Source organism: Ascaphus truei, chromosome 16 (genome assembly GCF_040206685.1).
Source record: "Ascaphus truei isolate aAscTru1 chromosome 16, aAscTru1.hap1, whole genome shotgun sequence".
In the NCBI taxonomy this organism is placed as follows: Eukaryota; Metazoa; Chordata; class Amphibia; order Anura; family Ascaphidae; genus Ascaphus; species Ascaphus truei.
In genome coordinates, this window is record NC_134498.1 from 3,131,982 (window position 1) to 3,147,092 (window position 15,111).

Consider the following 15,111-nt stretch of genomic DNA (forward strand, 5'->3'; position numbering starts at 1 on the left):
AACCCTGCATCCGGATATGACTTCACTGCCTTCTGTTACCCCTGGACTCTGGCTTAAGGACATCACTATCCTGCTCTCTATTGCCCCTGGACTCTGGCATACGGACAACACTATCTGAACTCTGAAACCCAAGGCATTGCAAGTATACCTTAACCTTCTTTCTACAGGCCTGGCAACGCACTAGGCAACGCACTACCACACTCCGGGCACGCCTTCACTGCTGTGGGTGTGTGTTATAACCCTACCCACCTCAGTACTGGGGACTGGCCAGGTCTGTGGGCATACAGGTGTTACATTATGCAGAGCCCAATAAATGCAGACCCCCTGAGGTGGGCCAAGGTGTTTCCTTGGAACATTTACAATTTGTGAGCAACCAGTTGACCACTGTTTCGCAACAACTTGCTAACCTGTCAATCCAGGAAACTCCAGTGGCTCCGTCACCCCCTGCCTCTGTGACCTATGCTAATTCTGGACCACGTATACCACCTCCCAACCGGTATGATGGGGACCCTCTCACTTGCCGCGGATTCCTAAACCAATGCGAGGTTCTTTTTGAAATGTCTCCCTCTCAGTTTCCTACCGGCCGTTGTAAGGGGGCTTACATTTACGCCTTACTCACTGGTGATGCCCTTGCTTGGGCTTCTCCCTTCTGGGAAAACAAAATTAAATTAACCCAAGATTACTCTAAGTTTAGGCGTGAATTCCAACATGTGTTTGACACTCCCGCACGCCAGGGAGACGGACTCTTTTACTCTATTTCATATCTCACAGGCTCGAAGATCTGCTGCCAAGTACGCAATAGAGTTCTGAACCCTCACCGCGTAGACTCAATGGAATGACGAGGCACTTACCGCCGCATACTGTCACGGTCTGTCTGACACCCTGAAACATGATCTCGCAACCCACGCCCGGCCATCCTCTCTGGAAGAACTGATTACTCTCACCGTACGAATGGATCAATGCACCCAGGAACGACGTCATGAGCGACACTGTTCCCGTTCTCTTTCTTCCCCGGTTGTCTCTCACAGGTCTTCTCCTTCGTGCTTCCTGGCATTGGACGCCCCAGAACCAATGCAAATCGGTAGCCAACAACCTCGGGCTGCGGAGAGAATGCAACGTCATCAGTAGGGACTCTGTTTCTACTGTGGTTCCCCAGAACATCCCCTCCAGAACTGTTCCCTGAAGCCGGGAAATGGGAACAGTTTGTGTGAAAAAGTACCCGGGCGCTAGGTATGCATAGAATATTTAAAAATAAGTGGTAAAATAAGAAGGGTGTAATACAACCTTAAGATATTGCGTAATTATCTTGAGATGTCCTCGTGTGACTCGAAACCACAACAGGATCTATCCAGGACACTTGATGGTAGGGAACACAAGAAAAATGGGGGAGCACAAAACAAGGAAAGGTAGATTGAAGGTATATCTTCTTTAGCTGGTAATCAATGTGGTGAAAACACCTCTATTGAAACATCAGTCTATGGAGTGGACTCCGTGGATGGGGGGCGAACGTAAATTAGTGTGTATATGTGGGTGAAAAAATAGAGAATAAATAAGACAGAGATCCCCTACCATCTACCACTGAGTGACTCCCTATGTTGTTTGTATTTCCCTTAGAAGCAATAGCTGCTTCTATATTTTAGCCTCAATTTATTTCATTTCATTTTTGTTTTATCTTTATTTGTATAACCATTTCTTGTTTTTAATAAAGCTTTTTTACCTCCCATACACCATAGTGTCCCTTAGTATATTTACACCCCTCTTATCAGCACCAAGGAGAATTCCACAACAGAAATTAGAAGCCGAAAGAAACTTCTACTAGTGTGTACTCACACTGGCCCGTGTGAGTATTTGGATATATTTATTATTCTTTACCCCTCCCTCTCACCTCAATTACCAGGTGACCTTAAGGTCAAATTTACATATTTATATGCAATTAATTGCAAGATGGCTACAGACCCTTCCATCTGAAGCCCTGCACCAATATTTGACAGGGGTGATATCAAGATACCATTATAGGGGAACACTCACATTAGCCCGTGTGAGTGAGAAATTATTGAAATACCACTATATTGCAATAGTATATTGCCTCACTGTCCTTCCCTATATCGCAGTTGTGGCTTACGCATATATATCTAACTGCCTTTTCATTTTTATGAGAGGAAACTTACCGTGAAGGAGTCACTTATTCAACGAGGAACATTCAAGACACAGCGAGAAACGAAGATTCGACAGAAGGAAAATCTGCATCCCAAAGAAGATCCGGGAGCTAAAGAAACCTTGATGTGATAGAACTTACACAAGGCCGTGTAAGTTATTTATTCTCTATTTTTTCACCCACATACACACACAAATTTACGGAAGAAAATCCAGCACACCCTAATAATAGATACAAAGTCACAGGTATATAACCAATTTGAAAATGTAATCAGTGCACAAATAAGTCAAACAACTGACAACGCCACACTAGGAGAACAGATAACACATAGGTAACACTAAGTAAAACAATAGAAGACCCTCCACAAATTCTAAGTAATATTCTAATTAAATACACATACAATATCCCTAAACTAATTTTAAATAAATCCACAGTTTAACTTTTGTATAGATATATTCAGGGACAGACTACATGCAATCAGCTACAAAGTATTGGTGAACTAGCAACAACTGAGAACACCAGAGAACAACAAAGAGAGGAGGCAAATCAGGAGTAATGCAAACCAGACAGTCCTTAGTTAATAGGACACACAAACCACAAGCCTGCTCCTCACTCTAGAGGGTGTTTGCAGTGAATGTGCAGTCCATGAGGCTTCTTAAGGGAATCCTGATGTCATCTGCTGTGCGCGTTGCTCCAATCAGCCTGATAGCATGCAGATGGTAGTGTCCATAGCGCTGTATCACTCTCTCCTTCCTCCGTGGGAATGTAAACAGATCGGTTACCATGGTAGCCACGGGACTTCATTGACGCCGTGCCTGTCTTCTGGATCATGAAGAAACTAATCTCTTGATATGCGGCAGTATAGAAGTTTGGCAGCATGCAGTAAGATCTTAGAATATTACTTAGAATTTGTGGAGGGTCTTCTATTGTTTTTACTTAGGGTCAGTTCTGTTGTTGTGGGTTCTGGGGCTAGGGAAGTACCCTCTTGTCCCCCTGGGACTGACGGGAATGGGCCTGACGAAGGGACAAGTCCCAAAACGGTGCCCACCTATACTCCCCCGTTGTGACCCACTTTTTTTGTTTTCTTTGTCTCCCTTCCACCATTCACCTCACCTTCCCTTTGTTGTCCCATCCTACTATTCCTTTATCCCTTATCCTCCTGTACATCCCATGTACGGCCCTACCTATATGTTATCTGTTCTCCTAGTGTGGCGTTTTCAGTTGTTTGACTTATTTGTGCGCTGATTAAATGTTCAAATTGGTTATATACCTGTGACTTTGTATCTATTATAAGGGTGTGCTGGATTTTCTTCAGTACTTTATTGTGTTTGAGAGGGATTGGGCCCTCTCTAGTCCGTGGCACCCCGCTTTGTGTATATTTATCTACTTTGTGTGAGTGCTGTCTATTACTTTTTTCTACACACTAATTTACGTTCGCCTCCCGTCCACAGAGTCCACTCCATAGACTGATGTTTCAATAGAGGTGTTTTCAACACATTGATCACCAGCTATAGAAGATATACCTTCAACCTACCTTTCCTCATTTTGTGCTCCCCCGTTTTTCTTGGGAAACGGGAACACCCAGTAAAGGTAGAGGGGCTTCTACTGGGTACTATCTCTTCTTGCCCCTCTCTCCCTAAGGATCTACCAAAGAAATTCATGCTTCCTGTAACGCTGGCGGGTTCTGACCTTCTATTATAATTAAAAGCCTTCATTGACTCTGGATCTGGCGGTAACTTCTTGGATCATACCTTCGCCTGACAACCAAATTCCTCTGGTCAAGAGAAAAGCACCCATTGGCCTCGAAGCTATCGATGGACGTCCGATTCAGCCAGCCTTTATCATCTGGGAGTCTATTCCTCTTACTTTGACCTTGGCCGACGGCCATAAGGAGGTAATAGTTTTTGATATCTTCCATTTTCCTACCATTCAGGTTATTCTAGGATTGCCTTGGCTGCAGCTCCAAAATCCACGCATTGATTGGACCGGCGCCTTACCTATCCAATGGCCTTCCTCAGCCGAGCCAGTCTCTACTACCCCTCCTGCTGCTGTGCTCGCCGGTGTGGACTCCGTCCTTTCCAACCTGTCAATTCTTCCGACCGTGTATCACGAGTTCCTGGATGTGTTCAACAAAGAAAAGCTGAAGTACTGCCTCCTCATCGTCCCTACGATTGTCCCATTGATTTAATTCCAGGAACCATCCTCCCGAAGTCAAAATCATATCCCTTATCAGTCCCTGAGACTGAGGCTATGACGTCTTACATCCAAGAAAATTTGGAGAAAGAATTCATCCGCAATTCTACCTCCCCCGCTGGGGCAGGCCTCTTCTTCGTGAAAAAGAAGGATTGATCGCTAAGACCCTGTATCAACTTTCGCGGACTCAACAAAATCACGGTAAAAAATACCCCCTTCCCCTAATCTCTGAACTGTTCGATCGTCTCCAAGGAGCCTCTATCTTCTCCAAGCTCGATTTAAGAGGGGCCTATAATCTCATTCGTATAAGGGAAGGGGACGAATGGAAAACTGCGTTTAATACGCGATCTGGACATTATGAGTGACTATAACTCATATTATAACTAGTGATGCCCTTCGGGCTATACAATGCTCCTGCCGTTTTCCAAGAGTTCATGAACTATATCTTCCGAGACGTATTGGGAACATTTGTTATTGTATACTTGGATGACATTCTCATTTTTTCTAAAGACTTAGATGAGCACATTCACCATACCAAATTGGTACTTTCTAGGCTTCGTGCCAATCGCCTATACGCCAAGATGGAGAAGTGTTTGTTCCATCAAACGTCTACTGCCTTCTTAGGCTATATTATCTCTAAACAAGGTTTTTCTATAGACCCAGAAAAATTGAAGTACGTTCTCGACTGGCCGCTGCCAAATTCTCTCAAGGCCGTGCAGCGTTTTCTTGGCTTTGCCAATTATTACAGGAAATTCATCCGTAACTTTTCTTCCATTGCTCTGCCCATCACCGCCTTGACTAACAAAGGTGCTGACCCCACGTCTTGGCCTCCCGAAGCCATTGACGTCTTTGAGTTTCTCAAAAAGGCCTTCATTTCTGCACCCATCCTACGACATCCTGATACATCACTTCCCTTTACATTAGAAGTTGACGCCTCGGATGTGGGAGCCGGTGCAGTACTCTCTCAGAGATCCTCTCCCCAAGAAAAACTCCATCCCTGTGGTTTTTTTTCTCGGAAATTCTCGTCGGCCGAGAGAAATTATGATGTTGGGAATCGAGAGCTATTGGCCATTAAATTGGCTCTTCAGGAGTGGAGGCATCTTCTCGAAGGCACCAAGGAGCCTATTGCCATCCTCACGATCACAAAAAGTTACTGTATATCGAGGGGGCTCAACGATTAGGATCTCGTCAGGCCCGTTGGTCTCTTTTTTTTCCCCCTTTCAACTGTACCATTTCTTATATTCCTGGTACCAAAAATATCAAAGCAGGCGCTCTCTCTCGCCAGTTCACCACGGAGAACGAATCCAATGAGTCCGCTGAATATATTCTCCCCGCCAAGTGCATAATCTCTGCCAATAATTTTGATGTGTTGGATGAAATCAACAAGGCCCAGGTTCACATTCCCAGGAGATTCAGGGTACCAGAGGGACGCTTATATGCAGCTCCACATTTTCGCCACAAAATTTTACTTTGGGGACATTCTTCTAGATCGGCCGGTCATCCAGGCTTCAAGAGGAAAGCGGATCTTATTAAACGGAACTTTTGGTGGCCTAAGATGAACAAGGACATTTTTGATTTCACCAGTGCTTGTCCGGTATGTGCCCAGAGTATATCCGAAAATCACAAACCTTCTGGCCTTCTCATGCCTCTTCCCATTCCGGAGCAACCTTGGAAACACATCTCTATGAACTTCATTGTCGAACTTCCCAATTCTAAAGGAATGAATACCATTCTTGTGGTTGTAGACAGATTTTCTAAGCATTCACACTTCATTCCCCGCAAGGGCCTTCCTAATTCTGCTTCTTTGGCCGATATTTTTTCTAAGGAAATTTTCAGATTGCACGGTGTCCCTGTTTCGATTGTTTCTGACAGAGGTTCTCAATTCATCTCTGAGTTCTGGCGTGCGTTTTCTCAGAGACTTGGGATTTCCCTTTATTTTCTTCTGGATATCACCCTCAGACCAATGGTCAGACAGAAAGAATGAATCAGACCTTAGAACAGTATCTCAGATGTTTCGTCTCCGAATCTCAAGATAACTGGGTGGATCTGTTACCGTGGGCTGAATTTGCTATCAACTCTCTTAAAAATGAATCTACGCAAGAATCCTCTTTCTTCATTAATTTTGGATTTCACCCTAGCAGTCTTCCCCTCTCCTCCCTCCCTTCTTGTGTTCCCGCAGCGGATTCTTATGTTTCTACTCTTCAGAAGTCTTGGAGGAAGATCCTTGAGACCCTACAAACTGCCGTCTCAAAACAAAAAACAAAGGCAGATTGACGTTGTCAACCAGGTCCCTCATTCAAACCCGGAGACAGAGTGTGGCTGTCATCAAAAAATATAAGGCTCAAGACCCCGTCTCCAAAGTTGTCCCCGAGATTCTTGGGTCCCTTTAAGATATTAGAGAGGATCAATCCAGTCGCATACAGTTTGGCACTTCCTCCCACCATGAGGATTCCTTCTGTGTTCCATGTGTCCTTACTCAAACCATTTATCCAGAGCTCTCACTTCCCGGACTGTTCCCAACAACCCAATCCAGTGACCATTCATGGACAGCAGGAATACGAAGTTCACTCCATAATTGACTCCCGTTGGTCCAGAAATAACCTACAGTTCCTCGTTCATTGGAAGGGGTATGGCCCAGAGGAGCATTCATGGATTCCGTCACATCACATTCACGCTCCCAAACTCCTCTGGCAATTCCATCAGAAATTTCCCCAGAAGCCATGGCCGGATCACCCGGAGATCGATCCTCAAGGGGGGGATACTGTGACAGTTCAGGGGATTCCTTCCTCTCCATCTGTCCCCGTCACCGGGCTTTCCCCTGCCTCTGATCTTTCCCCCTTGCCTCCTCACTCTGCTCTCCCTTCCTCCTCCCACACCCGTCCCTCTGCGGCATGCCCTGATGCACACCCAGCTGCCGCGCACGTTCCCGCAAAGGCACGCACATGTTCCCAAACACCCGATCCCTCCACGGCACTCTCTGCTCGCGGCATCCCTCTGTCTCCCCTTCGGTCTCAATACCTTCTGCAGTCACTCCTCCGGTTCTCTCTCCTCCCTCGGCGGGCGCCCCTGCGGCGCAGCGCTCCGCGCGCTTTCTGATGCAGCCTGTACACGTGCACCCCAACCTTACAGAGGGCGCACACACACGCTCCTCTTGTAAATTTCCCCAGACCTCTGGCTCCGCCCCCATGCTGTACAAGCCATCTCCCTCTCTGATTTACCTGTCTCCTCCCTCTCTGCTTCTCACCTATCCCTGCTGCCGCTCACTCTACCCTCTACTCCTCCTCTCTCTCCCATTGGTGTTCCCTCCTTTTTAACCCCTGTCTGTCCTTTCACTCATTGCTCTGCATAACTTCTTGTGACCCCTGTGTGTGCAGTCCTATGCTTTTCTCTCCTATCTCTTTCAGCGTTTGTTCCTGCTCCTGCTTACCTTTGGATTTCCCTGGCTTGAACTCTGCTTTGTACTTGATTACCCTGCTCTCTCTGCCCTTGAACCCTGTATCCGGATACGACTTCGCTGCCTTCTGTTACCCCTGGACTCTGGCACACGGACATCACTATCCGAACTCAAGGCGTTGCAAGTATACCTTAACCCTCTTTCTACAGGCCGGCAACGCACCACTACACGCCATCACTGCTGTGGGTGCTTGTTATAGCCCTACCCACCTCAGTACTGGGGACTGGGCAGGTCTGCGGACATACAGGCGTTATAGTTGCCCAACTCTACATCTGCATGTAGTTTGGATTTTTAGAAAAAGAAAAGTATAATAGACATATATTTAGAATCATCTACTGAAATAATACTGGAACTTCCTTACATTTTTGTAACATTAAAGGCATTTTATAGATGAAAAAAATATTCACTTCTTAGTGAATATGGTCCTGAGAATGGTGAATGGTAACACTACAGATTCAAGAGTGCCATAACTAGAGGACCAACAAAGGTGTTCTTCATAGAAGCAATAGTCCTCTTTTACACGTGTACTCCCAAGTTGTTCCATTGAAAGGCATTGTAGCATGTCCTTAATTTATACTTCCCCAAGACCACATCAGATGCTACAACTTTGCACTATATACAGTGGCGGCCGCCCTGAGTCTAAATCGGCTTGATCCGCGGCTCTCTGATAATTTCGGTCAGATGCGGGTTTTTTTTGTCCGGAGAGAATTGCGTTATTTTAGCGCTTGTGATATTAGCATTTTATTCTCTCTGCCTGCAATACTGCAATGCCATGTAAAAACTCAGGGGAGCATTTGCGAGCTGTTGTCTTGGAAGTCTAATACCTTCACGGTTCAACCTACGTCAGTACACAGTCTGTGTGCGCGTGCAGTAATTGTAAATTTGCATATTTAAAGTATACATGCATTTACAGTGCTGTACTGTACAGTACGTCTCATTTGAAAATTGTTGAAACGCATAGGCGTGTACAGTAAAGTAACAGTGTCACATTTTGGCATATACAGCGCTCTCCCCTCGCTCAGGATAATTAACTGCACTGCAGGGTATTTCAACTTCTTATCTTCTCTACAATGCAGTACATCTCTCCTACACCATTCCTTTGAACGTGTGTCTGGTTTCAATCACATTCCTGCTTGACAGCAGGTGATTACTGCGCATGCGCCTATAACTTCTCCCACCACTGCTTGCTTGAGTGAGTGACCAAAAAAAAAATGTATTCTAATTTTTTTATTTTTATTTTCTCCACAAGCCTGCAAAAACCTTCTTGATACTGTATTACGATATTCAATCTGTGCTGTAGCTTTTGACTGCGACCCTGTGCGTTTGACTACACATGGTTGATTTGTGTGCTTTTTACGTACTGTATTTGGGGGCGTAGGGATCATATTATTATGATGAACTGCCTTTTTAAATTAAAGTATGTCATTATCTTTGAACTTCATGCAGCTGTACCCTGTAGCCCCCTCCCCCACGAACATACACAAGGCTCGATAAAGGATTTGAAACTCCACAGAGTCATTAATTTTCTTAAGCTTGACATTGTGTTCTTAATCCATCATTGCCGAGCGTCAGTCACCTCACTGCGCCTGCGTGTAATCCTCTATGAGATGGGAGCTATCTGATTACTGTGCATGACTCACCCAACCACCCCCCCAACCCTTTGAGGCTTTGTTTACGGTAACGCTTTGGAAAATCCCTTCTCTAATTTGATATGTAAATCTGATTTGCACAGCATTATGAGAATTGAGAGTTAAAAAAACCATTAACTGATTCATGTTGTTTTGTCATTCATTCTTTTTCTTTGGTGTACTGTAGGTGTGTGGTGGGGGGGGGTGTTGTCAATGATTATGATTAGCAGGAATGTAAATAAATATTTATTTTACCAGGAACAAAAAAAATAAATATAAAACGCTTGCCATTGTGTTTTTAATCAGTCCCTAGCAGAGCATCACCTCTCTATGCGTCTGTGTGTAATCCTCTTTGGGATGGGAGTTAGTTGATTACTGCGCATGCGCCTGTAACTTCACCCACCACTGCTTGCTTGAGTGAGTGACCACAAAAAAAAATTTATTCTAATTTTTTAATTGTTATTTTCTCCACAAGCCTGCAAAAACAATCTTGATATTACGATATTCAATCTGTGCTGTAGCTTTTGACTGCGACCCTGTGCGTTTGACTGCACATGGTTGATTTGTGTGCTTTTTATGTACTGTATTTGGGGGTGTAGGAATCAAATTATTATGATGAACTGCCTTTTGAAATTACTGTATGTAATTTCTTTGAACTGCTGCACAGCTAATCCTTCATGCAGCCGCCTTCCCCACACACAAGGCTCGCTCAAGGTTTTGAAATTCTTATCGACAGACACCCCCACAGAGTCATTAATTTTCTGAAGCTAGTCATTGTGTTTTTAATCCGTCCCTAGCCTAGCGTCAATCAACTCACTGCACCTGCGTGTAATCCTCTTTGAGCTGGGAGCTAGCTGATTACTGCGCATGACTCACACAACCCCCCCCCCCCAACCCTTTGAGGCTTTGTTTACGGTAAAGCTTGTGAAAATCCCTTCTTGATTTTGATATGTAAATCTGATTTGCACAGCATTGTGAGAATTGAGAGTTAAAAAAACCATTAACTGATTCATGTTGTTTTGTCATTCATTCTTTTTCTTTGGTGTACTGTAGGTGTGTGGGGGGGGATTGTCAATGATTATGATTAGCAGGAATGTAAATAAATATTTATTTTATTTTATCAGGAACCAAAAAATACAAATATAAAAATAATTATGAATAATGCATAAAGCAGTCTTTATTAAGTTCTTCTGGCAGATTGAAATTGGATAAACATTTATAAAAAATTTATAAAACATAGATAAACATGAATTATGCACATTTATAATAATATTATTTAATAATATATAATTTATAATATATATATATATAGTAATATAATTTTTTCTGTCTTTATCTTCTTCCTCATTCTGTGTACAGTACAGTAGTTCATTGAATGAGGAGAGGTTTTGTGTACATCATTACTGCTGTTTATATACTGTACACTTGACTGTACAAACAGATTAGACTGTACACAACAGTCCATCCTTTTTTCCTGAAAAGACAAGAAAACAAAAAATGAGTGCAGTTATGTGCGTACTGTATTATGGCATTGTGTGATGTGTAGTACTAGATGGCTGGTGCTGCTTTCTCTGGACATAAAAAAATCGAGCAGTTACTGTAGGTGCATACTGTATTATGGCATTGTGTACTGTATAGCTACTCCACATTGGACTACAGTAGGCAGTTAGTACTGTCAAACTAGTCTATAGTGGAACTACTGTATACTCTGACTACTGTTAAATACTATGTAACCAGATGACTGGTGCTGCTCTCTCTGGAAAGAAAAAAATTGAGCAGTTACTGTACTGTAGGTGCATACTGTATTATGGCATTATGGCATTGTGTATACAGTTAGTACTGTCACACTAGTCTATACTGGAACTACTGTATACTCTGACTACTAGGAAAGAAAAAATCTGTGCCATACTGTACTTACCTGTATCATACTATACTTACAATACTACAGTACAGTACTATACCATACTACCTTCCTGATGCTTGCCCATTACGCGTGATCACAATGGGCAACACAGTCGCAATATGGTCAATATATTTATTGCAGCGTTCCACGGTGAGTACATCATTCCAAAAACTCAGTATGCCTTTCGCCAACTCATCCTTTTTGGAGGGTTTCACCACTTTCCGGATATGGTCCTTCAGCTGATGCCAGACCATTTCGATCGGATTAAAGTCTGGCGATCTGTCATTGGAAAAAAAGAACAATTAGTTTAAGAGATACAGTACACAGTTAAAACAGTGGGAAAAAAATGAGACACGGTTACCGCACTTACTCCGCTGGCGTCTTCACCCAGTTGATACCGCGCTCAAGGATATGCGCTGTTGACGCGGTGTGCTTCGGATCGTTGTCCTGGTAGAAACGGTGACCATCCGGGAACTCGCGTGTGATGTATTCCACTATCTCAGGCACAATTTTGTCTTGGAATAAAGCTTTATTCATGATTCCTATAACAAGAAAAGAAAAGTGCTCAAAAAACTGCACAATAGTACAGTACAGTGCATAAGACTACACTAGTACAGTAAAGTGCATAAGGCTACATTATATTTTATATATTTTACCTTCAAAGATGACAATGCATCCTGGTCCATGCCTAGAGATGGCGCCTGTTTGCAACCCTCGAGGACTGTAATGGTGCAGGCCTGACTGACTGTTCTGCACACCATCCCACTGAAAATGTTTTGACTTGCCTTTCTTTAATAAGGAGATGTTGCGTTTTGTAAATTTTATGAATAAAGATTTTTTTTTAATCACAGGTTAGACCATACTGTTGTGCTGAATGGTACTGTACATGTTTTGACCTGCTGTACTTAAATAAAGGAGATGTGTGTTTTAACTTGTATTAATAAATAAATGTTTGTATTTACTGTACAAAAGACCTGTACAATTCCAGTCCCCAAGGGCCACAAACAGTCCCGGTTATCAAGGTTGTCCTGAAAACTGGGCCTGTTTGCGGCCCTCGAGGACAGTAGTGGTGCAGGCCTGACTGACTGTTCTGCACACCATCCCACTGTAAATGTTTTGACTTGCCGTTCTTTAATAAAGAAGATGTTGCGTTTTGTATATTTTATGAATAAATAATTTTTTTAATCACAGGTAAGACCATACTGTTGTGCTGAACTGTACTGTACATGTTTTGACCTGCTGTACTTAAATAAAGGAGATGTTGTGTGTTTTAACTTTTATTAACAAATAAATGTTTGTATTTACTGTACACAAGACCTGCACAATTCCAGTCCCCGAGGGCCGCAAACAGGCCCGGTTTTCAAGGTTGTCCTGAAAAACGGGACTGTTTGTGGCCCTCGAGGACTGTAGTGGTGCAAGCCGGACTTACTGTTTTGCACACCATCCCACTGTAAATGTTTTGACTTGCCATTCTTTAATAAAGGAGATGTTGCGTTTTGTATGTTTTATGAATAAAGATCTTTTTTTTATAACATGTGACTGTAAACCATACTGACTGACTGTAAATGTTTTTACTTTGTGTACATAAATGTTTTCACTAGCAGTAAACCATACACCTGTTGATGTTTTGAATTGCTGTGCACTTAAAATGTTTTTACATTGTACAGTATTTGTAAATAAATGTTTTTGTACATAACTCCACCAATAAAAGAACATGTTGATTTGTTTTAAATTGTTCCATTGGCTCCTTTGATACTGTAACAAAATACAGTGTTTCTAGAATGTACACTACTGTCCAGGCATACTGTACTGTATACTGTACGCATGCTCAGTAATGCACATCACAAGATTATTAAAAAAATAGAAGACACATACTGTACTGTACAGTATGTACTGGTACTGTATAGAAGACACATACTGTATGTACTGTAATACATGTAGAATAAATGCATACTTTTTATTTTTTCGGGTTTATTACACAGTATACTGTATATAAAAAAGTATTGTATACTGTACGGTCGGAAAACATCAGCATACTGTTTCAGGTATTCTATCCTAATCAATAACAACAGCCCCTAAACTGTAGACTCCGGTATGTTTTTTTTTAAATCCGATTCAGCAATGTGCAGGCATTGTTACTCAAAGCGATATTATCCATCGAAATCCCTCCATTAGCCGTTTTCTTTTCTGAGGAAAAACAAAAAGAAAAGTTTTACTGTAATGGTCAGTCCCCTAAAGAAATTCCCAGTAAGTCCCACCAATAATTTTCTCGGGGGGCGTCTCCTGTTCACATGCGCATGCGCAACCCGTCGAGATGATGACACGCATATGTGTTTCAAGAAGGTTCCAATGTGCATGCGCCTAGCGTTCCACCAATTGTTCAGTATCTGCAGTACAGTACTGTAGAACCCGCTCAGCCAATGATATTGCTTACAGGAGAATCGCTTGACTTTTGAATCGCACCGATATTGATATTGTCAAAAAAAATAATAATAATAATAATACGGCAACAATACTCACCATAGAATTTCCCAATTAGCTGGCGCTGGCGCCGGGCCACTGCCAGTCCAGTATTCTTGATCATATACGTTCAAAAAGGAGAGTTGGAGCACTACCACAAAAAACGAATGCTAGAGAGTGTGTCCCAAAAAAATCAGGGTTTATTGGATCAGAGCATGGTTGACAAGAAAAACGAGCCCTCAGGCCCCCACCAACGCGTTTCGAGCTTCCGCTCTTTCTCAATGTGTATAACGATCTGATTAAACCCCCTTACCTGATATACCGTAAAGATAAGGGTAAACCCTGATTTTTTTGGGACACACTCTCTAGCATTCGTTTTTTGAGGTAGTGCTCCAACTCTCCTTTGTGAATCCTGTTGACGTCTATGGAGTACCGGCAGCACACACCTGCGAAGATCAAATCCCCTGAGAACCATCCTACAAAAAAGTGAGTTTTATTACTCAGGTTACACCGCAATATTCCTATTTAATGTATTTGGCTGGATTCTAAATCCATTGACAGCATAACACACAATAAAAAAATCAAAAAGATAGTGTTAAATAAATAAAACAGAACGATTGATCCTGAATTGACTAAAATATAGTAAAACAACTATCTATGACTGGCACTATCTTTTTGATTTTTTTATTGTGTGTTATGCTGTCAATGGATTTAGAATAATTAGTGTATATCCAAAGGTTCATGTTCATTGTAACTGAACCTAGCTGTGTGACTTTTTATAACTGAGGTGGGGTTGGATCCCCTCAGTGAAATATTTACTATTAAATGTTATTATTTTAATCCCTGGTGCGCATTGTGTGCATTTTTTCTTCTTGTCTTCCAAGGTGCCCCCCTTTTTAGGGGATCACCTTGCTCCAGGAGCAGATCGGGAAGACACTCCACACACATGCAGGAGGGGACTTTTTCCAACATTACATATACCTGCAGCACGAACGCTGAATATTCTACATTATCTGCTATTCTGTGATTATATTTGTTGGATGTGAGCTAGCAGCCTTCAGATGAAAGACTACAGCTACAGTAAGAGCCTTAAACAAAATATTTCAAATCTGTGCCTGAGTATTCGTTTGCTCCTTGACCTTAATCCATGTTCTTTGTGATCTCATGCAGTGAAACCGCATGTGCAGCATTTCTTTGGGATGTTAGGGGATCCAGTTAATTAAAAAAAGGAATCTCTCTCTCTCTCTCTCTCTCTCTCTCTCTCTCTGTCTCTCTCTCTCTCTCTCTCTGGCAGCAGGCTTAAGACGCTTTGGCCAAA